At 46.3% G+C, this 26,542-nt stretch overlaps 1 protein-coding gene across 1 annotated transcript in view; it reads right to left on the reverse strand.

The window, feature by feature from the left end:
- ATP10B (ATPase phospholipid transporting 10B (putative)) overlaps positions 1–26,542 on the reverse strand; it is a 620,207-nt gene that overhangs the window by 486,114 nt on the left and 107,551 nt on the right. The window lies entirely within an intron of this gene.

A 26,542-nucleotide genomic window follows, 5' to 3' on the forward strand; every position in this document is an offset into this window, starting at 1 on the left:
GCATCGTGGGAAACAATAAATGGAGAGCAATAATGAAGTCAGTAAGGGGGGGTTGAATGAAAGATTTTACAGTAAACGGGGCTCTGGCAACTTGGTCGGGAAAACTGGGGGGTAGGGGGTCCACTTGGGATTAGGGGTTGGTGAAGGGGGGTGGTAAGAGCAATGGGGCATTTGCAATTGACAGCTCAAGGAGAGCTGAAGAAACACTTGGGAGAGGGGGTCCTTGGAATGCGGTGGGAAGGGGCCTAAGAGGAGCAGGGAGGATATTTGGGGAGGACCCCTCTTTAGCGATAGGTAAGGGGAGGATGATGGGGATATTAAGGCTGTTGGACTCTGGGGTGAAGGTAGCTCTGGATGGGGCTCTTGAGAACAGGAAGGCGCTAAGGGGAAGGAGGGGCCTGAGGAGATAGGACAACTAAGGCGTGGGGAGCTAGGGCAGCCCGGGGTCTCAGCGGAAGGGGGGGGATTAATGGCATGACAGGCTAAGGGAAGATCTTTTGGGGGAGAGGGAAATTTGGCAAGGATTAGAGAGCCTACAAGGGGAAAGGGGAAGAGGGAATAGAGGGAATCCAGGGGTAAAGGGAAGCAAGAGGGGGGGAAGGAGATCTGGACGCATCCTAAGAAAGGAGCCAAAGTGGACAAATGACAAGGAAACGGAAAGGGAAAGGGAAGCATGACAGGGGAAAGAGATCTGGACGCAGCATTAAAAAGGAGCCAAAAGCGGACAATGGAGAATGAAATGAAATGAAGACATTGAAAGAAAATGCACTTAAATAGAGATGGGAAAAGAAAAATGGAAAAGAAAGAAATGGCCAAAGGGTAGAGATGGACTGTTAAGGAGGGGCGGGGCGCCTACGACCGGTCTGCAAAAACCCAAAGGGGCGGGGGGGGGGGGGGGACACAAGGATGCTATTGCTCAGCGCAGAATCCTGAGGATAGCGGCGAAACGGAACACCTGTAAGTTAACTCCTGACTTTATGTATGTAATAAAGTTTGCTGTGGCAATTTTTCTCCCACTCATTCAACTGGTCATTCCTCTTATTTGGGGCGGTAAGGGGGTTGGGCTCCGGGGGAGGAGGGTAGCGGTTAAGGAATGGGAGAAAGGCGGAGGGGGCGTTGGGAGCAATGGATGAAGACGTGCCCCTACTGAGAGGGTCAGCGCTAAGGCACCTGCTGCTGTGTCAGCATGGGAGAGCTTGTGTGTTACATAGAGCGCCACGGCCACCACCGTGCCTGTACAAGGGAGCTTTTCAAAGAATCCTCCATGCCGGCATGGTGGCGGCTAGATCACTCTTTGTTAATTACATGTATTTGGCAACAACCCAGGTCACCTGTGCTTAAAACAGTCGGTGTCGAGAGGCAGTTATGTGCTCTACGGGCAGTAGCCGACATGCCGGAGGCTTGGACAAGGGCGATGACTAAGCACAGAAGGTAATGACAACTGAGAATGCTCAGGCTTTGGGGATTGATCCGGCGCACCAGGAATTCTCACGGTGTTACCCACCAGACTTCCGCCAAATGCAGAAGCAGGTTAAGGAATGTCAGCCTTTAGCTCTTCTGGTCAGATTTCTAAACCTGACAGAGTTTGTGTCATAAACTACATATCAATACCATAGCCGGTCAAGTGCCACAGCGAGTAGAGCGCTCGCTTTGACATCAGTGCAGAGCCCACCAACGCAGGTTCGAAGACAAACTCAGCCTTCCATCCTTCCGAGGTCGATAAATGATCACCACACACCTTGGGTAATAATAAGCAGCGCTCAGATACCTGAGGGTTCGTAGCGCTATATAAATACGATATTATTATTATTTATATATTACATTGTTCTCAAATGACACTCGTTTTTCATCCGTTGCTTATAATTCGACAAAGCATTTCTCAGCCGAAAAGCTGGATAATATATTCAGAGCTGATAGGGGGGATGAGGAGGGGTGAAGATGCTGCCGAAGAAAGCTTTAAAGGGATTCCCAGTGATCAAATTGGGGCAGATTCCTGAATCTGGCACAACCCAAGTCCATGCCTACGCCTCCAGGCAACACTGCACCGGCAATGAACAGCTGTTAGCAGAAATGAAAGACGTATGGTCAGTCCGTCTATTCAGATGGTGCATACTAAAGCTATACTTATAGTCCCATTGATGTGTTGTCAGGTTGTTTTGTTATGAGATTTGTGCACGTTTGAGGTAAACTCTACAATATAGAGTTATTTTAGACCGTTGCTGGTTTGACTTTTTAAGCCTCTCAAATGCATGCAACCATCCACTATTGGGCCCTCAAAGGTAGACTCCCCTAGACACGCGTCTCCATTTCCAGCACTGTGGATGCAAGTAGAGTAGGAAAATCAGTGTTATTAGATGCAGGTGGGTGGCTATCCGAAAATAGCTAATGTTTGGATATTTCTCAATCCAACCAACCAGGCGTTTCCATGCTGAAAATCTTCATCTGTTAACAGCAGGATCTAGCAGCGGCGACAGCATCTCAACTGCGCGCCCCCTCGTGGAGCCCCTCACTTCGGATGGCGGACACCAAGATCTGGGACACGGCCTGCGCTCACTTCCTACCAGCTCACGCGGAAGCTGTCAGCATGTGGAGAAAAACTTGGGAAGCAGCCTTGGCTCCGAGCCAGCCGAGAAGCAGGGAGTCTGACGCAATGCATCCAGCTGCCATCCAACATCTGCTCAGATGTCAGCGAGGCCTCGCCGCAACGGCAGAGGACTCCCAGCGCCCTCGTCCCCCAAGGGCATCATCGGCAGTGCAGAGAAGATGGATGTGTCGTGGGATGGTGTACCCGCGTACTGTCGTCAAACAGCAGCACCCGCTGAGCACCGACATGCGCCCTCCCCAGGTGACAAATGCCGAATTGCCATCTTCCAAGGGGATTCCGCGATTCCCTCAGTGTGAGGTTGCCCTCCACCATTGAATCGCTCAACATCACTAGGCAGAGAATGACTTAAATGATCGGCGTCAGATCAATACATTCAGATGCATTCACTAGAAACAGGGACTGATTCACAGAGCATTTTCCTAGGGGATTGTGCCATTACAAAACGCTTCTGTGAAGAAGGCCCTACATTACCAGCAAAGCGTTCATCAAATACTGTTCCAGGGTCTGATTTTGTTGATGATATCTTTGCTTTAATATGTGCGTTGAAGGAGTGATGAGGGCCTCACCCGGTGGCGGAGCAGCTCCTGAGGGGGCACCAGGATTCTAAGTGATTCAGTGATTCTAAGTGATTGTTTTCCGTGAAGGGTCCTAAATACTTCCTCAAATTATCACAAGCGACCGAGCATAGGGAGGGAGTCTAAAGTTATTAAGGGGATTCAAGGGTGGGGAGGGGGTTCTCCCGAGATTCTGTGTGTTCAATGTGCAGAAAGGATGCATTTTACAGGAGTTTTTTTTTTTTTAGAGAAATGTGTTCAAAAGTCATACATTTCACAACTGTTTTTCTAGGGAAACATGGAAAGTATTCAGTACATTTCATGCTTCAGGACCAGTCATGCCTGGGGAATATTTTCAGTGGAGGGGCATGAATATTTCCTCAAATGGCGCAAGTAACTGAGCGTACCCAGAGGAGCGCAAAATAATAAAGGGACAGGTTTTTAAAAGAATGTGCTGAAATTATGCATTTTGCGGTGCGATTACACTTGATACTGTTTTCATCGGGTTGCGGTCACAACATATCTTTGGTCAGTGTAAATCGCCAGCCTGAAGTTGCTGCATCATTGCCATCTATGCAAGTGATGGGGACTTCAAAGCACATGCATGAAGTTGCTGCCACAATCTCTGGTTCACAGTTACAGTCACAGGCGTAGAGCTGCTGGGACAGCCTTTCCTTGCCAGCAGCCCCTGCTAGGGAATTGCAGTGATCAACCATAAAAACACACACACACACACACACACGCACACGCACACATTTTTTTACATCAGGGCTAGCGCTCAGTACGCCAGCCCCGCGGGAGGCTAGGGGGGCAGACCGGGCACCAGGGTGGAGCTAGGAGTGGCGACTGCCCCCCTTGCCACCACCAATGGGAACAGTGTATGCATGCTTCTACAGACATTGGCCCCTTATTTTGATCTTATTTTGACGCTAACCTACAAGATGCACATCTTGGTCACTGTTTGGGGGAACAACTATACGTTTTTTTCCACATATCCCCTTTGCAACCGGAAGCATTTTAAAATGAGCTTCACCAGTACTTTTGCTACATATGCAGTGGACAGCGGTCACTCATAACTGATGAAAAGTCCAAGTAGGAAGACAGAAGCAAGCAGTTAGTCTACTTTTGCATTTGTTTAAAGGCAGCAGTTCTTTTGGGCACATAAAAGTTAGACCCTAAAACCAAAGTCTTCATACATGAAGGGGACATGGAAGGGTTTTTCCCGTGTGCCCTCAGGCGCATGTATGGGGCCTGCTGCTTTACACTTCCACAAATATGCCCTGAATAATCTGTTTTTAAGATTAAGAGTGAATGCTCAGATCTCTTAAAACAACTTGCTACAATGCACACCTCTGTCGATTGCACCCCTTTTGTCAGCTGTAGGAAAGCGCCACATTTGGCAAAGGAAAAATTGAGAAGCTCGAGATCAAAATATCAACGCCAACGTTTTTTTAACTGGGAAGTGTATTTTTTTCCACAGTAACCATGACGCAGCATGGAGCGCTGTTGTGATAAAAACTTGCAGCAGCGCAAACACTGACGCGCCCCAAGAATGTGGCATTCATCTGTTACTATGCTACCTTCATTACAGCGGGGCCTAGGCTTGAATTAGCACAACTGTCACATATGTACATTTTGCGTTACTTAAACAATTTACACCCCCTGGGACTCATTACAAGTTTGGCGGTGCCGGAAAAAAAGTGGCAGTAATTTTTCCGCCCCACCAAACTACTGGTTTGCCGGTGGGGTGGTCCGATTTAGCTCCAGCCACAAGCTGCAGGTAAGCCACGCACCCTACTGGCAAAAAAAAAAAAAAACGGTATTACCAGCACCGGTAATAACGGCAATCCCCACATGGACTCCATGGAATGGGGAATTACCATTGTCTGCACCTGTAATATGCCAGTAATTCCGGCATATCTGGCAGCTGTAATGGTAATACCATTTGGTGTAGCACGGAAGAATTACCAGCGGGATGTCACCAAACTTATAAGTCGGACCTTCAGCTCAGAAAGGATCATTTTCACACATTGCCTATAATAAAATGGTTGCTTGCAAACATTGTTATTCTCTGATGTCAATGTTTCCATTTAACACGTTTGGCTGAGGAAAAATGAGGTATACATGAAAATGCAGTTGCAAACTTGCTCGAAGTGCTTTCTGCAACATGACATGTTTGCAAACTGAGGGAAAGAAAAGAAGTATTCAGCTCTGGATTGGACTTCATAGAAGGGCCCGATTCTGAGAGCCGCTGCGCTCTATGGGAATTAGTGCAGCGTCACCAATATAGTGCCTTGACACTATTCCACAAAGCAAAACAATTGTGAAAGTGTCAAAAAAGGGGTGCATTTCAGGAGAGGCTACATGGGGGAAAACCCTGCTCTGTACTGGTTTCAAGTTATGAACATCTCAAACCCTGCCTTGTAGACAGGGACGTCATTTCCCCAAAATGCCAAGGGTAGCGGAAGTGACATCACCTTTGAAATCTGATGTCATTTGACTCCCACCCCAAGAGGACATCAAGAGAAGTAATATAATACGATTTTTCACCCCTTTATTGAGTCTAGCAATTATTGTATAGAATTCCAGAAAGACATATTATGTGTTATTCCTATTCTTTCTTATTTAGGGTCAATGCTCAAAGCGTTAGACTAATGAAACCCCCTGGTTTTTTTTAAAAAAAAAATGTTTTTTTAAAAAAAGAGGCCTCAACAAAAATGCCAGCCACTCCAGAAACAAAGAGCCACTTGTCACATCCTGGGAGCTTCAATGTAAAAAAATACACTTTTTTGTTTTTAATATATTTATTTTCTTTTTTTAGGGGTAGCAAGGGAGACCACAGGGGGGGCAAGTGAGATAGCAGGGGTTGCAACTGCAACCCCTTGTGAACCCTAAATAAACGTCCCTGTTTGTAGACCATCCAAAACAAAGTAATGATGGGGGTTTGGTGGGGGCAGGGTTATGGCCCAGTGCCTCAGGTTGAAGGAGTAGTGTAACTGTGATTAAGGGAGGCCCAAACGACAGGTCATTTAGCAGAGTTGTTGAGTTTGTTGTTAGCTATGTACCGTGCTTTGGAAGCCATAACCTTAAAATACCACCGCCCTACATTGATCGCACAATTCGATGCCAGGTATGTCCCCTCTTGCTTGCCCATCAATGCCCCTTCTCCAAGGGCAGCAACTGCATGCCCTCCTAAGAGGAGGCAGACTATTGGCCGGGGCACACTGGGGAAGCAAAGTAGACCCGATATGTCCTTCATGGTGGCCCCCATATTATTCCCTGGGAGAGAATGTCGTCATTACGAGCAAGCGGATACCAGTGTAAGTAGGGATTTGGGATCTCTCCACCCAAGTAATTTTGGAAAGATGGGTCCAAATAGTGTATGTTAGATAGAGATGAAATAATCGCAAATAACAATAAACGGACATGATACAGTTGTTAGCGGTGAGTGATTACATACTGGAAGCTTTATGTCAAATTATTTGCTTCAAATGTATGTGGGGGAGGGGCTACGTGGAGACGGGACGGAGGGGCTTAGCGACTGCTGGGGCTTGAAATTCTGCCCTGCAGCCTCTAAGCTAGCCGCTAAGGTCAGCGCCGAGCAAGGATCCTGAAAACGTCACGGGCACCCAGAGAACAGTCAAACTCCATGTTTAGGAACCTTTTACTCAACCTACTGTATCCACCACGAGATGTGCACAAGTAGCCCATAAACATTTCATGCAATAAGGGCGAACCTCGTGTGCAGTGCATCCAAAAGGAGACAAGTCCTACTGCCTCTGCCTTCCTCCGAGCCAACGCTCACATTCACCCATCACACAAGCCATCCTGGACTTGCTCGCTCCTCGCCTGGCATTCCCACATTGGGCATTGGCTGGCGACATTTTAGTCCAAGACCTGAATTGCATTTTCAGTCTACAAAAGTCTCTACTCTTCAAGGGGTCATTTGAGCACATCTGGGGTCGTGTACTTACAGTTTATAATCTGGGTTATTAAACGTGCCCTCCAGTACATTCTCATGTATCCACAGCCAGCTTTAAACCTACTGTTTAGGACACAGCAACATTCCTTAAGGCCCCACGCACATTGGAGAGCGTTCACACATTCCTCCGCCCCGCGCGTATGTCTTCTCCTGTTCATCCTTCAGGTCTTACCCCTTTTCTCTTCCCCTAGACCCTTCCCTTTACACTTTCCTTGAAGAACATAGCCTGGAAGCACCTGGCTGGGGCACAATAGGTCACCATTCCAACAATCCTAGGCGCTCTGACACTTGTATGGTGGTGATTTGGAGCAGTATAAAAGATGTGTAACGTAACAATACATTTCCAGTATTGCTATCATTAACCATGTACTGGCACCGGATTGGAATGCACTCCATAATTGCAGGACTTTGCAATCCTACAGAGCCATGCACTCACAGTCAGAGCAATTTACAGTTTGCCAGGCATTGCAATCAGTGCCTCGGTGCCCTTGGGTTTTGTGCACTTAATAAATGTAAAAATAAACAAATAACAATGTGCCAAGCTACTCCCATCAGAGTATGCCAGTCATTGCCGGCATTGTCCAGATGATGGGATGCAATGTAAAGTGGTCTTATTCATAGCAACCTGCGCCGTTTAGGCGGCCTCTAGGAGCATGGTTCTATAGGAGGGAGGTGGATGTTGGAGGAAGGCGGTCGCGAATCCTTGTGTCTTTTTTCTCGCAGAAGTCATTATAAGGCATTCGGGGAATGAGTGGAGGCTTTTGGTATCAGTGTTTTAGAAACACTTCATTTTTTTTCCTAAAGCTGGTAACAGAAAGTGCAGCTTAGAGGCCAGGTGGGTGCAGATACCATTCTCTTAATGCAATGCACAAAATTGGGCAATTTAATTTAAAACAAAATATAAGCTTGCACGCCTTGGTAACTGTTGCATTTTAGTAGCGAGCTGCAGCAGCTCCTTGGTACCCATGTGCATTTATTACGTACTGAAAACCCCATCCACACTGGTTGTGCGGGCGGCTCAGCCTGACAGAGAGAAGACATGAGGCATACGTACAAATGTGTGGGGTTACCGTGCCGGTAAGGCTGCAAAGGCCGCCATGTTGTGGATGAGATTGATCAGCTGGTGGTGCAGCCGCCATGTTGGATTCTTTCGGGGTTGCATCAACAGGAGAGGGGCGTCTGTCTTTTGATATGCGGGGGAGCAGGCAAAGGAAGTCCAGGAGGGTATTGCATGAGTGGAACGCATGATCGGGCCAGTGCTTGGTCTCCAGTCTGGGAGCGGAAGCAGGTCTGCGCTTCCATATGTATTCCCATTGGCCGCCACAGCTGGTCAGTTGCTGCAATGTCCCCTAGCCCATCCAGAAGGGTGATTCGCAAAACGACAAGATGGATTGAACGAATGGGTCAGCGTCCCCCAGTTGTTTGTCAAGAAAGGGGGAGATGTAATGTCCCCTTTCTATGCCCATCCGATTCAGGACATAAGGACAGGCAATCCACCTGTCCCCTTTTCACTCCTGTTGTGGGTTGCATCCCACCATGCAAACCTGGAGGCAGGGTTACCGCCTAATGGGCAGTTCATGTTTAGAGATTAAAGGAGGTATGACCTATGCCTTTGGCTCCCATGATTTATTTGCTATGCAGTTATTCCCGCTGGTTTTAATTGTATCCACTACTGAGGATAGAATAGTTGCCTCCTAAAGAGAAGATGAACAAGGACCCAGACGACGAATGCATTTAAGTGGCGATCTGGAGCAGGACCTCTGTGCCCAGTGTATGGGAAATTAAAGCTCAGTGCATTTCTGGGGACACTAGAGCAGGTCTCCACTCCCTTAGGTCTTTCAGTGGGCATGGCCGATGCGCCTCCTGCATTTAGTCCAGTTGGCAGTGTGATCGGGAGCAAAAGGCAGCAGCAGGCCCCAGTATTCAAGGCCTTTCTTCGGTGAGGTGAAACGGGTTCATTGCCCCCAAATACATCCTTTGTTTAGGAGTCGGAGCAGGTCGATTTTGCAGGATACACCCCAGCAAGGGGCTGTACATGGTGCATTTCAAAGGGGTTTAATAGCAGGTCTACTCCAAGTGGTGCATTTAAGTAAGATGCAGAAGTCCATTGCACGCAGTGCCGTATTTGTACGGCACCCGTCCATTGAAATGCTGTTGCTTTAAAATGGGGATTCACATTTCACCCGGCCCACCTCAACACATTGGCCCTCATTACGACCCAGGCGGTAAGTTACCGCCTGGGCCGTGACTTTACCACCATGACTTACCGCCCCATTCCGACCTTGGCGGGGGCGGTAAGTCCCCAATCCCCATTTACCCTTCCCCATTCCCATTTTTGCCCCATAGGGCATAATGGGAGTGGGGAGGCGTTAATTACGCCACCGTAAATTACGGTGGCGTAATTAACTCCATGGTCCCTTAGCGCCATGGATTTTAACACCTGCTAAAAGCAGGTGTTAAGTCCGCCATGGCGCTAAGGGACCTCGTACTCAGGCGGTAAGGGTCGGCGCTGTTTACGGCGCCGTAAACCCCTTACCGCCTGAGTTGTAATGAGGGCCATAGTATTAAAATAACTGCCCACAATCTCGTATGCAGTGGGAGCTTGCCCCTCCTCAGACCCAGCATCTCCCAGTCTGTGAGCTTCGTTGTGGTGTCAGGTGGCCAGCAGGATGGACGCAACATGAATTTCATTAACCAGTAAGGCATGCATACTCTGTAACCCTTCACGATAACCAATTACAGGCCTACAATGGAAGGGGACCCAGAATCCCAGGGAAATAACTCCACGATGAGGCGCAGACAGCGCTTAACATTTATAGGACGTCTGTAGGATTTCCGAAAAAGGTGTATATTTAATGCATTTTGCTGAAAGGTCAACCACTGTATTTTACATTTGTTAATAACATACCGTAGGGGCTGGGAAATATTTCCAAGAGCAAGCTCAAAAAGAGTTATTGCGCTGAGAGCAAGAAATGAATTTGATAGCTGTGGGCCTATACAATCATATCCATTGGAAGCATGCATTGACAATGCTAGCAGGCCTGGCTTTATTTAATGCCCAGGGACAGCTTACCATGCACAAGTACTGCCATCACATGCTAGGAGCAGCATGGTTTGCCCCGGTGCCAATAAATACATCCATCTACAGTCATTGTGTGCTCTGGTCGGCCCTCCAGTAGCAGGTAACATAATAATATAGACAGATGCAGCTAATATACCAAATAACGCATTGAGTATGTAAAGCATTCAAGGTTTATTATGTTTATTTACTTGTTCATCACACACTGCAAATTGTTACTAGTGATAAAAGAGAGCACAAAGTGACTGCAATGCAAAGGGTGGGGGCTGAAAGGGTCAGTGTAGAGGAGGTGTTGTGTGTAGAGATACAAGGCAAGTGGAAAAGTATATAAATTGCCATGACTATTGGAGTTTACAGAGATGTAGGGGGAAGGCGGCTTGACAAAAGTAGCTGGGCTTCCTTGAGGTTACCAGGGAGGACCTTCAATCAACTCCACCAGTGCATCAGTAGATGCAAGACTTTAGGAGGAGTGGCCTGAGCTACTGAATATCCCAGATACTCCAATACTAGGTCACGTTTTGCCATCCTATGCTTAGGTACCTCCAAAACGCAAACCAGATTCCTTTCTGTTTTGCAAGATGCATAGGGCCCAATGGGCTGTATTTCCAAGAATGCAATCTGCTCATGCTCAAGTTCAAACTTGTCTTCTGTATCACTTAGTTTTGATATTGAGACAGGACTAGAGTTTAATGGCAAGCCTTTACTTTGCATCACTGTGGGGGTGTAAATCAAAAGGGGCCCACTGAAAATAATGACCTGCCAGCATTTATAACAAAACCTTCACACTGAAAACAGGCCTATAGCAGACAGGGGTGTTTCGGCAAGAAACACAAGGAAGGACCATGTGAAAAAGGCCTACTTGTCATTACAAAAGAAAAACCAGCATTTTGATTCACAAGTGGCAGAAGAAAGTCAAAGGTCCCTTTCACATGAAAAACAGGAGTTTCAAACATTGTCACGAAAAACTGCTTTGCATGCATGTTTGCAGTTTAAAGCAAGACAAGAGAAAAATGTTCCCCTGCTAACAAAGATGTCGGGGAAAAGATAAGGTGTGTGTTGAAAAAAAATGTATATTATGCTTCACGTGCAAAATACCCACAAACATTTGAAAAGAAAATACCACTTTGTTTCCACAAAAAGCCTTGCATCCCAGCTATTTAAAACTGCAATAAAGTGTGCCCGCTAAGGGTATTGAAAACAAATGTCCCCCAGACTGGGAGTCTCTGAAAGCGCATTTGTGTGCAGGGCAGATGACCTAGCCGGTGCATGATCAGAATACAGGGGGGAGGTGTGAAAGCAGGGGCTGCAATTAAGGCGGAACACTGAAAGAAAATACAGGAATATAGAAGCTTTCTCGATTGAAATGATGGTCCCCTTCAGATTAGAAGACAGGATGCCAGATGTCTGCAATGGAAGATCTCTGTATGGTCGGTGCATCCCAGGTATTTATGATCAGCCGCAGCCTACACTTTAAACAACAAAGAGACTAATAGGCTTTCCCAGAATAGCAAATGGCCTGGATACCAGAGAGCTACAATTTGCATAACATAAAGATTTGCTATTAATTCAAAAGGACTATTATCATTTAGGCAATTTTCTCAGCAACCGTAGGTCATACTGCCTTCATTTTGTGTCATTTTTTAGATACTTTCTAGACACTTTTTTTAAATAAAATTCATCCACCTGCGAATTAGGCAATTGTAATGGCCAGCTAAAAGGTGTTCCTCACTGTGCTGTACATGTCCCGAACTTGAGAATTGTCCTGCTGGTGGAGTGTAAAATTAGGAATGTGGTCGGTAAATTATATGTTTCTAAATTATTATGCTTTTTGTAAAAATGGCAGAAAATTGACAAACAGCATTGCAAAATGGCGCAGACCCAGCTGTTTTATTTAATTCCCCATAATTAGCTGCATCGGAAAATGTATATATTATTGCAGTTACTAGTAAATTCTGAAATTCTGCCACATAGCTAATTTTTGGCAAAATGTTGACATGGGAACAAAAAGGGATTTCAAATTAAAGGTGCCATATGTCTGTTCCAGACTCCTAAACCAATCCATAGAGAGAGACTGGACTTGGGAAGAGAGAGAAGGGTAACTGTGCAATCCTGGTTGTGATAACTCTTGCAGGGAGCTGCCCAATATTAAGATCTTGCTGGTGTCATCACTGGTATATAAATTGGATTGGATTCACTGTGAGAGAAGGGACAGAGCTGCTGAAAATTACCATCCAACAGCCGCAAGGAAACACCAAAAGGAAATTTTGCTGAAATTACATCTGGGTGGAGTGGTCAATTGCTGGGAAGGACTACAAGCTGACTAGGTCCTGGGGTGTAGAGCTGGGGACTATCATTGAGAGTGGTGTGACCAGACCCCTGCCCTGTCCTCCTGCTAGCCTTCTTGAAATGTAAACAGCGGTTTTAAATATAAGTAGAATTGCACCATTTGAAACCAAAAGGTGGGGGAGTCCGATTGCCCTAAATTCTTTCCCTTTATAGTGGGCCGGGGCAAAACTTTGTAGATCCTTAGCCTATTTAACAAAAATATAATTTAATTAATTGGCCATTTGACAGAACATCACAAGATGATTTTTGTTAAAATTCAAAATGAACTAAGCTCATTCACATTGTGTGCTGAAATTTAATTGGGCAATCTTTCTGTTCAGCTTCCCCCCACACACGCCTTTAAATGGAGGGGGCTGAAAATCCAAAATTCGTAAATCATCCCAATTGTTAATGTCCAACTTTCCCAACACAGACCAAAACTGTACAAATCTGTAAACAAACTGCAAGCCTTTAAAAATGCTCCAGAAAATCAAAATTTCACAGCGCTACATAAGCAAATTGCTTTTGTTCATTGATCAGTATTGATTATTTCTGAAGTGAAATCTGTATAAAGTAAAGAATTGGGATTTGTGTTTTTCCCAACCAGCTTGTGTGATCTATTTGTGTAACAAGAAGTTTGATTGTGAGCCACAAAGAAGGTGGCGTATGTCGTTTTAGTGTGATCTCCATTGTGTATCATTCAAATAAAAACAAATATATATCCTATACCCCTGCCTAGTTCTTGGCTCGCTGTGGGCACAGGGAGGAGAAGTGTGTGACTCTATATGAGTCTTCATTAAGGCCAGTGCTAAAAAAACTGAAGCGAGTATCGCAAGGGGTCCTTGATTTGGGGCGGGACGGAACACCCCAGGTCAAGGGTGGTCTCAAAATAACACATCAATCAGTTTATGTTCCTGTAAAAGACTGTCCCATATCACATTTGCCTCACCCTGGGCAAATTCCACAACTGGGGTGCATTCAAGAATACCTTCTCACGCTCAATAGAGCCACCCACATTCTACATTCCCAGAATGCCCCCAAACTCAGTATAGCTGTCCCCACGGAGCTTCAGTTCTCTGGATGCACTTTGAATCTCACAGTACAGATCATCCGTTTGATATGGTTATCCCAGAATGCATTGAAGCCCACTTAACTGTGCGAGTGGGTGGAGCCCAAAATGATTTCTTATGGGAATTCGGGACAAACGTAGACGCCCTTAGCACCTAAAGTTCTGGCTCACTTAGCGCTGATGCTCTTGCAGAACTACATAATAGAGAATGCCCTTATAAAAGCTCCCCCACCTGCAGGACTTCATATGCCAGGATGCATTCTACCTAGCAGTGCAGAGTATGGCCATTCCTTTACAGCAGCAAAATGTGCTCCAGAATAAACAGTGCCTCAATACGGAAGATGACGGATATGGGATGGGTGAAAGGTTCCCTGGCAGAGCGGAACTGGCAGATTGCACCCATAATTCCACTCATCTGGGGCAACAGATTTACTGCTGATTCCGCAGCTATGGTTGGCACGCATTTTTTTGCATTCTGACTTCAAGCGTGTAATCATTTCAGCCAATTGGAAGGCAGAACTGTTTTGAGCATCCCGATTGGCCACAATTGTCATACAGCTATTTCGAAAATTAGAAAGCAAAGTTCGGCATGACAAAACATCCAAAGAGAGGATCTTTGTACTGGGGTTGAAATGGTGGAGGGCATAGATCTTTCTCCCAATCCACTATTCTGTACACAGTAAGAAAATTGACTGTTACACCCGCTGCTACTGATTGGTTCCATGTTTTTTCGCCACAACCACTTTACCCGTTTTCTCTTTAACCATGCAGTTTTCACCGCAGCCGTTTTTGACAATTTCTTTAGTTAAATGCGGGTGTTCTCTACCCAATTGCCCTATCTAACCCACCCCCACCACCTCACATTGCCAATCACCCCCTAAATTCTCCAACCGCAAACACACAACACATATATGTTTTAAATAAAAAAATGCTTGCGAAAATGACTGCAATAAAAACTGCAGGTGTAAAATGCAAACATGTAAAGTGGCCGTGGCGAAAAAATGACATACGCTTCCTTTTCCATCACTGCTGAAGTTCCCTTCAAATGACCCCTGCCGGTGTGTACTTGTTTTGTTCTCGTTTGTTTGCATATCCTCTCTCGCCCTCTTTCTCGGATTCTCTTTTCCCCTCCATCTATCCCTCACCCCCTGCCCCATTGTCCTCTCCTTCGTTGCACTAACATGCCTACTGATGCACACTACAAATCGCCTGGATTCTGCTTCCAACTCTTCTGGAGGTGTTGCTATTTTCAGAGACAGCCCTACTGCTCTGTGTCAGAGTCTGGAAGGAAACCCCTTGCTGGGGTGCTGCAGGGCGGGTCTAGGAGGCCAGGGGTTGGGTGATGGGTTCTTTTACATTGACTGCAGGTGTCTAAAAGTGCGAGTAGCTGGAAGTTAAAGAGGGGGGTGTTGGTTCCCACCAGTAATAAGAACATATATGTCAGAATGCACTCTGTGCAACTCGATACCGAGGGCCCAGCCTCCACACCCTTACATGTCACAGGTTCAAGATGCAGGTCTTCAAGGGCTCTCGTCCAAAGCATGGACTCTTAGTGCTGTTTCACGCCTGGCAGCAAATATCTCTAGAAGGTTCAAAAGTGCATATACCTTTAGGAAAGTTCCTCAGAGCAGAAACGTGCACCGAGCCACGTGCTGAAAAGCCACATTGCTGTTGCCGTTTTTTCAGTAGACGAGCACTGTGTTTTCAGCTTATGATCGACCACCGTTGACTCGGTAGGCCACAGCTGATGGGAGTTGCGTTCCATTACATCAGGTGAGCTACAGGCTATAGACCCCCTCAGTGGAGCAATTATATCCCTGGTTAGTTCCGTCTCCAGAGAGCGTGGACCCTCTCATGACAAATACGTTTTGCTAATATAATAGCACAGTACAAGAAGCCGAGCCGAAGATGAGAGCAGCATTCCAAAAGATAGTCTGTTCATCCGAGGTGTTACTCGTTTGGAGGCAGTCTGCCTCGCAAGACCGAGTGCCCATTTCAGCACGCTCACTTAAAGACAAAGGGCCTCATTATGAGTTGGGCGGTGAAGTAAAAAAATGCAGCGGTAATATGATTACCCCCGCATACCGCACCACACAACTATGAGTTGAGCGGAAAGTTGGAGGATTCACCTCCAACTAAGAGCTGGAATTAAATCTGTCAGTTTTCTGGTAATTTTTAGTGGAATTATTGCTGCAATAATTCTGCCAAAAAATGCCCAATTGAGCTATGGAGTAAAGAAAATGGGGACTTACACCGCCACCAGTAATCTAGCCTTAACACTGCTGGTCCAATTGTGGTAACGGTAATTGCGCTGGGCGGTATTCTGGTGGATTTACCACCAGAATACCAGCCAACTCGTAATGAGGCCCAAAGTAATGCAGACCATGTATAGAGCCCAGGTGGGCTGCTCTGTGTACGGGGTCTGCTTATTTCATCGCTAGGGGTTTAGTAATTAACAATAGCACATCTTCTGAAACCTTTGGACATACAGTAGATGGTGATAAGTAGCAAGGGACACCAGCCCACAGTGTGGTTGCTCCGCCGCTTACACCAGCACACATACTTCCCCAACTCAGTGTTGCGACTACCTCTGACAATCTTGCTCATCCTTTTGATTATGAAACGCATTGTGGCACAACACTTAACAATACCTGTGCTCCGCTGCAGTTGCCTTACACGTGCAACTTTTTCCGAAAGCTGTTCCTTGTTTATCTAGACTTGCACGGGTGCAAATGAGCACCTGGGAGTTGCAGCTGCTTCCTCAGGACCGAGTCACAAAGCCTGAAAACAAGATCATGTCTGGAGATGCCCCCCGGAGCAGATCCCTGTGGATCTCCTTCGAATGCCTGCATCTCGAACATGATCCAGACCCCGCCAGGTTTGCTCCAGTTTAAAGCTTTGGGAACCACACATAACTTAGCGGGTGCTAATCAGAAATGCCCACGGGCGTCACCACACTATTTGCTCCGGTGCAAATATATCAAATCAGGGCTACAGTTTTTTGCAGATATATATATCTTCGACATTCTTAAAAAACTAAGGCACGTCATTGTTCCCATCCTATCAATGCATGGGATGATAGTGGCCATCAGGAACGGACAGGAGTATGCGCCAAAAACAGAACTGCGTTGCGGTACTTGAATCCAGCTCCCAGCTAGGAAGTAGAGCATGCGGCACCATGTCCCATTAGCCGTTGACCTTGTGGTTGGCTGGGGTTATCATTTCGTGGCAACTCCTCTCCTGTGGGGACACAGAACCATGCTACCTCATCCCATCACGCGGAACGAGCCACTCCCGACCACAGGTGACAGAAATGCAGTGAACCAAAGCTCGAGTGAGATGTGCTCCATCAAGGCCAAGGCCAGAGGGCCAGTGCAGAGCTTATGCTTCTGTCTTCATACATACATTATCTACTTGGATAGGCTTTTGTTTGATGCATTTCTCCGTTGACTGCAGGTACAGCAGCCTGCCTAGACTGGACCTTGCATCTTGGGAGTTGTGTTTGGCCGTTAATAGGCTCATCTCTTTATGGGTTCAGTGCTATACTGGCATTTAGCCCTTTTTCTGTCCGCTCTGAATGTTGATAGGTAGGAAGGCACATGAGGCACGGGAAGGTAACGCGATTTGTCCAAGATCACACATTGTGGTCAAGTGAGAAAGTCAGAACTAGAATCTGAGCATGTTACAGAATGTATTGGGCCAGAAAGGAGGCGTTTAATATGAATGAGAAGTGCAGGATATTGTCTGATAACATGAAATGTGCACCACATTCGTTTTGAATACATTCACTAAGAAGCTGCCTTGTATCTGTTTCCACAAGGCTTCCTGTTTTGCTAGATTGTGGAACTTGCATACAATAGTTAATTCAATGTGTCCAGGATTGCCCAGTGTCTTCTGGGGTGTCATTCTGTCTGAGCTTTCCGCGTCATTGCTTCAATTATGGGAGAAACTATCTAGCGAGCACAGGCCGCAGGTATTTCATTACATTTGAAAGGCAATTTTTGTTTTCAACGTTTGCTTTTCCTGATAAATTAAATGGGCAAACACAAAAATAGATGTACAAAGAATTAGGGATACAGAAAATACTGATGTAATGCCAGGAACCTTCCTTCCTCCTCTATTCTTGCTCCGGCCCAGGCCCCCGTGTACACTTCCTGGCTGTACCCATAACTGTACCCAGCAATTTCATTCCACTTTTTGGTGGCTGCGGGCACAGGAAACATTTTATTCTGCATGTAGCATGTAATCTCCACATGCCTGCGCTCTGCACCCCCGCCCCGGCAAGGCTGGCCCATAAGGGACAGAACAGAGGCTGGAAAAGGGCCACAGAGGGGTCATGCCTGATCACGACCTCGGCGGTAACCCTTAAATCCGGCGGTAGCGCTATTACCGCCGGATTTAAGGGTCCGCCGAATCAGGGCTTTGGCGGATTTCGCCCCAGCTCTTGGCTGGGGGGAAATCCGCTGAAAATTCGCGCTATTACCGCCGGCGGATTTCCCGATTGAGCCCAATGGGGAATGGGGCATGCCCGAATGGGCTCAATGGGGACTTCCAAGTCCGCCCAACTCGTGATCCCGCCCTATTAGCGCCGGGGGTTATGGCGGTCGCGCGAATAGCCCCGCGCTAATAGCGTTAGCGTTACCGCCGAGGTCGTGATCAGGCCCACAGTGTCCAATTAGAGCGTTGAGCGCATATCTCTCAACTCTCATGCTTTTGGCGGGTGTCACCCGCCTTGTAAACACAGCTGACTCACCCGCCAAGCCTCCTGCATGCCCATTCGTTTCAATGGGCCTCTCACCCGCCAAAAATTAAATCAGGTGTTTTCACCCGCCTTTGCAACACAAATGGTTGAGAGCTATGTAAGCGAAAGGGTACACTCTACCTGCGAGTTCTTAGTGACACCAGAGAGAACGCGAGCTTTGCTCTCACGGCCTCACCCCTGGGAATGATGTCCCCTGGGCACGAAGTCCTGCTGAGATGGGGTAATGCACATGAAATGCCAGTGCACAACCTTCTATAGCCATGCACCGATCCCTGCATCAAGACTTTTGATGCTCTTTGCAGGACGGTCTAGAGTGGGGGCTTCTACATACAAACACGCGGCAGTTCCCCCAGCCACAGAAACCCCCAAAGAAAACAAAATCCCCGTCCGAGAACATGCTGTATCCCTTTCCCGTGACGTCACGCAGCGGATTATGAATTCTGTAAGCCTTCGCTTTCACACCGCAGCAGCTGGACACGTATTTCAGAAAGGTAGTTGTGGTTGTTTATCATTCACAGCAATCATACTTTGAAGAGGCGCCATCTTTGAAACCACCCAGGTACTAAACGGGCAGCGCATCCCATGTGAGAGGCGGGCATTGCTGGGCAGGAACCCAAAATGCCCCAAGCATGTTGGGGAAGGATAGCACAGGGGCAACACGTTTGTCTTGGACGCAAGACAACACAGGGTCACAGAGGTCCGCACCCGATCCCGCGCTTAGAAACCACGGCGCTGTTATTAAGCAGACTATAACTGAAAAAAAATTAAATAAATACATAAATTAGATTCATCCGCTTGAACATACAGAGGAAAAAAACGAATTGACCCCGGAGAAGAAACCCAGAGTGGAAACAGCACCTTTCAAGACTGCTCGAGCAGCGCACCTCTCTGCTACTGGCCGTCGCACAGTTATTTTCATGGACATGCGGACCATAGTAAAAGTACCGGGAAATGTGATCAGTAATTAGCAGTGCACTAACCGAACATTTCTTTTCAAGCAAAATAGTGCCGATTGCAGCAGAAGTTGCAAGCACACCTGGATGGTCTCGCTGCAGAGGCTATACACGAATGAACTCTAAACAACGTCCATCTTTGCTACACTCCAGGTGTTTAGATAGACACCGGCACTGAATGTGAGCGATTAGCGAGGAAGAACATGACCACGGCACGCCCTCATTTAACAATGTGATTAATTCCCCTGGTCACCTGGCATCCAGAAACTAACAATTCCCATGGTCACCTAACACAACTTGGAGGCAACCATCTGCTAGACTCGGCAGGGAGCTACGGGGAACACACACAGCCTGGGATACAGGAGTGAGGCGCCGTGCCCGCCGGTGGGTACGCGCCCGCTGCTGAGAGAGCAGTTAACGGCTCCGATGTGTACTACAAATAGGAACAATGCTGAGCTGGGGAAGGGGGGCTGTGGTGGGGGAAACGCGCTCTCCAGTCACTTACCCTGGGGGCAAAGCAGAAATTGATTGCATTTTCTTTTTTTGTGCTACCGCCACATGCACGTGAGATTCCATGACAGCAGAGGACGGGCCGTCTTTTGTGAGACGTGCAGACGTGTGCCAGGACACCTGGAGCGAACGCAGGACGCTGCTGCCGAAGCTCGGGGTTAGAATTACGTCACCAGAATCACATTCAGTTATTGCTGGCAACAGTACTGGAATTGGGATGGATTTCCCCTGAAATTGAAAATGTGCAAACATGGTCAACGGATTCCGAATCTGGGGAAACAAAACGCCCATGCCTGAGCCACCCCACACTGCACTCGGGGGTGGACTAGGAACCAAAGGAGACCCCTGGAAATAATGTTCAAAGTGGCCCCATATTACACATTTTCAGCAGGCGGAACCCTTTCCCTATAAAAATGTGGAACTAAAATAGGTTACCACACAAAAAAGGCCCAGGGTGCAGAGGCCTATCCCTCCAGAGTTCCCTTTAGGCCAGTCCACCCCAGACTGCACCCAAATTCTGACCCCAGCCCAAGAGACGAGCTGCTCAACTCGATGGAGATCGGCTCTGGCTTTGCTTTGCTTTGCATTTAGGCCCATTAATGTATGAGTAACACGGGTTGGCTGCAGACAGCAGTGAGTAGGAAACTAGAAGAGCTATTGTCCCTGAATAGTGTTATTAGAAGCTGGAGGGGTGCATAAAACCGCGGGGTGAGTAAAATATTACAACTAGGTAAGGGTTATGACAAAACGAGTACTGCTCTGCAGAAGTATACGGGTGAGTAGTGGCTAAAGATCCTACTCACCCCAATACTACTACTAAACCAGCTGTGATCACAATGAAAGTTGCACAGACCAATAGGTACAACTCCTTCACCACTTTTGGCGATGTGGGCCGAGGGCAGGCTATCCTCTTCAGTGAGCTGGTACAGAAGCAGTCCACATCTCCATTGTGCAGTCATCCTCTGACTTGTCAGTGAAACTTGTGGTGCACCTGAATGAAATTTTCGTGCAGGCGTACAGCAAATGGATTCCTATGAAATTTGCCTTGGTTTTTGCACCTGGTCGAAACCAGGTGGATTACACGGGAATCCATTAGTGATCACCACCTGCAAAATGCATATGCAGGCACTGCTTACTTTTTCACACAATAGGTTAATACAAACCAGGTACTCCCTATTTTTTATTCACGGTGGGGTCAAACTTGTATAATGGGAGTGAGAACTAAGAAACAGCAACTGACAAAGGATGACTACCCCTCTCTACGTCCACACACTGTGATACAGGACAGTACACATTGTGCCTCTATTAGTAATTGAAACGGACAGCCACAACCGCAAAACTGATTCTAGAAACGTACAATAAGAATTCATTTATTAAGTCACATAAACCAAATATAAAACAAAGACAGAATCTAAAACAATACACAGAGAGCGTTAGTATCACACCATACAGTGCGTGATACAGTTAGGATATAGAACAAATCCATTTATTAAACACCACAATTCATCATGAGAAACATTGGGTTACAAAGATTTCTCAACATCTTGACAGACCACTTATGTTACTTTCTATATGTCCTACAATGATACGTATAGAGGTTTGTCTGGGGAAAATTATGTTAGGTGTTCCCACATTCGGATTCATGGAGCCTTAACTAAAGATCCATATACAGTTGACATATGTTTCGGCCTATATAATCCATACTGCACTATCCCTAGTGCCGTCGGTTCATGCTGTTATCAAGGCCTTCTTCAGGACGAGCAGATTGCTTCTTATCAGGGGAATACTCCTGACCAAACGCCCTGGCCGTTGTTTTTGTTTTTTTAAACTTACCTCATCTGGTTGTAGGTAGCCATTGAGGCCCCACAGAAAGATAAGACATCATCAAGAGGGTCGTCTTCTAAAAAGCTCAAGTCCCCTAACGTCTGTTTTACAGGTCAGTACACGTTTACAGGCATGAGTAATTATCTGGCCCAGCCAATTACGTCCATATCAGAATTATGGTGTGCTTTGATCTAAATAAATTAATTTATGACACTAGTTCTTTATGTATTTTTATAGTGAAGCAACAACTGTTTGTCATTTTAGGTCATGAGAATTCCCCTGATTAGAAGCAAACTGCTCGTCCTGAAGAAGGCCTTGATAACAACATGAACTGACAGCACTAGGGATAGTGCAGCATGGATTCATCTTCTCCCATAAAATCCCGCGATTAATACTGTCAAAAGCGTGTGACAGATCAATAAATGCAAGGAAAACACTTTTGCCTGCTCTTATATATTCCATCTTCAATATATTTAAGATGAGCAATTTTAGACCGCAACTGACTCCCTTCACAAACCCGGTTTGTCTAGGGTTGTACCGCTGCACTGATTTAATCCACTCCAAGAGTTTCTGTTGTAGTAGCGTGGCATACAGCTTCCCCAAAACATCTAAGAGGGCAATCGGTCTGTAGTCTTTTGGATACGCACGGTTATCCCTTTTAAAAATCAGGACAACTATTGCACTTTTCCAGGACTTTGGGGTTGCTTGTACCTTGCCGATTCTCATAAACAGCAATACACACAGTTCCATCCATTTTTCTGGATGTTGCCTAATGGTGTAATTCGTCAAGACATCGGGCCCGGGTGCTATTGAAGGACTTGTTCTTTTAATTATGCTTAAGATGTCACTTTCAGCAAATTTCAAATCCCATTCATCAATGGTAGGCAGGATAGATTCAACATGGCAGCCCTTCTTTGCACACAGCTCGGTGTAATGCCGCACCCAATCTGCTTCGTTCACCATGTTAACTTGCACCACAGCATCGGGACAGGAGTCTTCTTTTATGAGCCACCAGAATTCACTAGCATCCTTGTTTGCCAATCTTCTTAGCATGGCCTCAGCATCCTGCTGTTCCAGCAGAGCTCTGTGTGCAATCAGCTAGTTCTTATACCTTTGTTTAATAGATCTTACTTGAGAGTTACGCTCATTCTTGATCAGATATTTGCCATGTCCAATGTCTCGCTGCATATCTCTTTTTCTTTGTACGAGAAGGATGTCAAAAGTGTGTTTTGCTTTGAAAGCAGGATTTCACAGCCATTGTTTACTTTCCACAAATTGTTACATGGTGTGCTCGTACTCTACACCGTCACTTTGTATATGATAAGCATCAACCAATGTGTGAAGTTCCATTTCTTTTAGGTGCAAGCGAATCCTACTTGATGCAATCGTCACTTCATGGCCCCAAGTTTCTAGTTGTGTGTTTCCCAAATCGGCCAAACTTAGCCTCACTAAGTTATGGTCGCTCTGTGGAGTTTCCACAATTTTCATATCCAGCACGCGTTTGGCAAGATTAGATGACAGGAAAAAGTAATCCAAAGTGGACTGTTGGTCAAGTATTTTCCATGTCGGATGCGGAGGTATGTACCCCTTTGTGTTCCCATTCAAGATGAGCATTTCTCTGATCTGCGTTTCCTCACACCATCTGGCAGTTACTTAATCTCTATGGTCTTTCTTCGCCGACGTGTGAGGTTAAAACAATTAATGTTTAAATCGGCACACAAGATGATTTTCGATGCGTCGATCCTCTCATTCAACTCATCAATAATACGGGTTACATCGTCGATAAATGTTCAAGAATCCATTGCTAGATGTTGCCAATAGACATTTATCAAGTACATTTGGTCTAAGTCGAGCTTTTGGGCTCCTTCCCGTACAATGTTGGTCACTTGTATGTACAGGTTTTTATTCCATGTTTCGGTTATGCAAAATCCTGTTTGTTTCCTCCCTAGAGTTAGTAATCCTGACATTGGTCTGCCTTTTTTTTTTAATGGCAGGATTGTCACTTCAAATTGGTCTACCAAAGGGCAGACGTCCAGCCAGGTTTCTTGTAGACATAGGACATCTATCTTGTCAGTCCAATTTGCGGTCGTCGTAAACAGATGTGAAAAACCTCTCGTATTCCAAGTGGCAAGATTTAGTGTCTTCATTTTTAGGCGTTCTTGGTAGGAACTTGAATTACTTCCACTCAAAGCTGCGGCTGGCCAGTTCCAGTCTCTGGATTCGTTCTCAGGTTGCTTTACCAGCATTTGCTTCACTTTCACATGGGTTGCTTCTTGCTTACCACCCACAGTAATTGTAACACTAGGCCCTCTTTGTGTATCCCACTCAGATTGTGCCATCCTGCAAATTCTTAAACGTGTACCCAGGTTTTCAGGCGCATGTGTTGCAACTGGAGCTAAGTAGCTCTCCATCGGTATATGCTTAAAAAATCCCGTTGGGACTTTTTGAGGGCATGTTTTGGCGTCCTGCTTCATCTGTATTTGGTTTACTTTCACTTCAGTGATGTCGAAACCCAGTGATAGTAGTGGGGAGACGCAGTCTAGCAACATGTTGCAAATTATTTTCGAATCGATGTGCAATTTCACTCTGTCCTTCTGTGGACGACCCTCCATGAATTCCACGGTTTTAATGTCCGTTGATTCGATCGACCTCAGAGCAGGCACATGGGGCAGTAGGTACAAGACACTGGCTCTGTTTAGAATTAGAGCCTCCTTCATTCCAAGGATACGTTCCAACACCAAGCAATATTTGGCCAAAGGCTTAGGGGTTGGCTTGTTTGTTGGGCCACAGGTTCTCAGCCAGTTCGAATTCGGGGTCTGGCTAGTTCCTGATTCCAATGCCAGGTTCTCATTGTTTGTACGGAAATTGAGACGCCGAGGATTGACAAATCCAATTTCTGCAGCTCGAATCACCTCTTTCTCATTGAGAGGATTAGAACTCAGATCGTAGCGTTCATTTGCACCAGTTGCCCGCGTTTCGTGACATCGACCCCATTTTTCTTCCAACAGTACCAGAGATGGATTCGCGGATCTGGTAGCGTTTGCTGTATGTGCATTTAATGGCTGTACATCAAAAGCTTTGCTAGGCCTCGCTAGGGCATGCCATCTATCTTCAAGTGATGTGAGGTTTTCCCTTTCTTCCACCGAAGATGACTTTTCCCGGATTCTGGGTCAGGTAAATCAGGCCAATGTCGGGACCTCTTCTAGACCCTCATAAAGGCAGGGAGGATAACGAAACGAGGTGCTGTTTATTTTGTTAAATCACAAGTGTTACGGATGAGACTAGCTTTCACTGTAACGATGATACATCGCCTCTTCTGATTCCTTGAGGAATGGTGGTGACAGAGGCTGCGCTGTTATGCGATGGCTTACTAAAGAAATCTTACAGAGGCCCCAAGGAATCAGCACGTTATTATGAATCCCTGGAATGGCTATTGCAGCAGAAAATGACTACTCTAACATGTGCAAGGCTATACAGGCTCATTCACCCTTTACCAGATTCAAAATAACTACCGCCAGCCAATTGAGTGACTATTGTGCAGCCACTTGGACAGCTGGGGCCAAGATTTAGGCTAGAGGTGTTGCTAGGGAGGCTGGGAGGTGGGGGCGAGGGGAGCTTTAGCCCCAGGTCTTTTGGTTGTATCCCCGGATAGAAGCTCAGGGGCACAACCAAAATGCTAGCTAGCCCCGAGTCCCGACAGTCCCGACATTAGCATAGCCCCGGATCTTTTCCAGGCCTAGCCACACCCCTGGAGTGTAAGCTTGCTGCACCGGGCATGGAGTGCATTTCAGCTTGACCACACAGAGGGCGGATCTGCAGGCATAGGGCAGTGGAAGAGAGCTGCTTAAATGGAACCTTCTCTGTCCTATTCCTTTTCTCTCTGTACTCCCTAGGTTTGAACACAGTCACACCATATTTTACTTCTCATCTCTCCGCAATGTCTCTTCCATCCTCACCACTGCCCTACCCCCACCTTGCTACCCTTCTATTCCCCCGCCCCCTTCTGCTTTTCGTGTATGGTGCTTTGACTCAGCCTGCCAGAGGTGCAACACCAATGGGCTCATTGGGCTCGAGCTCCCTCCTCAGAAGTCCCTCACCATTGTTCATGGCTGGGTGCCCGCTCCTCTCAGAGTTTCCCGTGGAGGAGAGGATGCCTTTGATGAACTCTGCCTAGGACATCAAGGCACAGCAGCCAGCCTTGTAACAAAGGCCTGACAATTACCTATTTAGGTTTTTTTCTGTTATCAGCAGTGCAGAACTGCGATGGGACATTTCCAACTGAAATCCCTCTCAGAAGAGCCCCAATTACTTACCAAAATAAGTCACAGAATAAAACATTTTTACTCACGGTTAGTTTCTATGCACAATATCTGTCAGTTTGAGAGCAAACAAAAAAAGTTTGATTTGTTGTGAATATTCATTTTTTTTTTTAACATCGTGCTTAACACCAAGCTTGAAGTTTGAGACAGACAATTACTCTAGGCAGGTGACCTCAGAGCACAGTTTATTTTATTGTGTGCCTTTATGCTCTGAACATACATCGCATTAAACAGGAGACTTTTCAGGCCTGCATTACTTAGCATTCTGGGCATGGTAGACTTGCAACCAGGATGTGGAAAATGAAGACACAAATCATACTTTTAACATGCGACTACAATGATTTATATATGGCCGGGCTGCTTTTCTAGGTGGTATTTGTATTCCAGTTATAAAAACCCTACATGCTCTTACCAACTAGCGCTTGGAAGATATGTGTTCAAGTGCCTGAACTGCATATCGCAGTGAAGCTGGGACTTTGACCCAATGTATATAATCCTGGGGGGAAAATGTACTCTCACAGTGACTTATCTCCAAAAACTATCCTAAGAATTGATTCACT

This window comes from Ambystoma mexicanum, chromosome 3q, assembly GCF_040938575.1.
Source record: "Ambystoma mexicanum isolate Mex_15411 chromosome 3q, UKY_AmexF1_1, whole genome shotgun sequence".
NCBI classification, from domain to species: domain Eukaryota; kingdom Metazoa; phylum Chordata; class Amphibia; order Caudata; family Ambystomatidae; genus Ambystoma; species Ambystoma mexicanum.